This window comes from Sinocyclocheilus rhinocerous, unplaced genomic scaffold (assembly GCF_001515625.1).
Source record: "Sinocyclocheilus rhinocerous isolate Xijiao unplaced genomic scaffold, SAMN03320098_v1.1 scaffold734, whole genome shotgun sequence".
NCBI lineage: Eukaryota > Metazoa > Chordata > Actinopteri > Cypriniformes > Cyprinidae > Sinocyclocheilus > Sinocyclocheilus rhinocerous.
Genome location: NW_015628321.1, coordinates 126603 through 127565, shown reverse-complemented (window position 1 = coordinate 127565; position 963 = coordinate 126603).

Below are 963 nucleotides of genomic sequence, written 5' to 3'. Positions count from 1 at the left end.
TTTATTATGCCTGTATAGGTCTTTGATTACTTTTATTGAGTTATTTTAATACTTCAACAAACTAAATGGAAATGAAATAATATATATATTGAATTTATACATGTGTATGTACATATACAGTATATATGTATGTGTGTGTGGTTGTACATACACATATGTAGTTGTTTTATTGGTGTTTGGCTTAGTGTTATGTTAGAATCATTATTATACTCTTATACCTTTTGTTCTTTAATATTTTGAATTGTTTTTAGCTTTATTTTTGTTTTTCATTTAAATGTTAAGTTTTGAAATTTTGTTGTATGCATTTGTCATTTTTATTTAATTTCTTTATTTTTTTAAATGTGTATAGTTAGTATTTATAAAGTTTTAGCTTTTAGTTTTGGATCTGTTTTTAGTTGTTTTAATACTACAGTTGATTGCTTCTGTTGTCCTCATTTGTAAGTCGCTTTGGATAAAATCATCTGCTAAATGACTAAATAAATAAATAAAATCTATAAGCTAGTGTGCTCCAAAACAATGACAAAATTAGCATTTAGAAGATATAAGCATTCAAAACTTACAGTCTCTCACTTTCTGCAATATGAATCAACGGTTTTGATGACATCACCCTGCACTTCAGCTTCTCATCAAACTTTCTGTCCAATCAAATGTTCTCTAGAGTCTGAAATGTCCCGCCCCCTACACTATAAATAGACACTGAAACTGCTGCTGAAATAGGTCACTTGTTCACAGAATTAGTATTTTCTTTATGCTGAATGGCACGTAGTGCACTATATGGGGAATAAGGAACGATTCAGACAGTGTAAATATGCTTTCTATTGGGGCGAATTAAGTCTGGTTTCGCGTTGTCTTGTGTACGCAAACTGCGCAACGCACACACAGTCTGCTCCAGTCCAGAGACACGATATCCAGGGGCGGTTCTAGGGGAGGGCCGAGGGGGGCCAGTGTCCCCATGTCAACAAG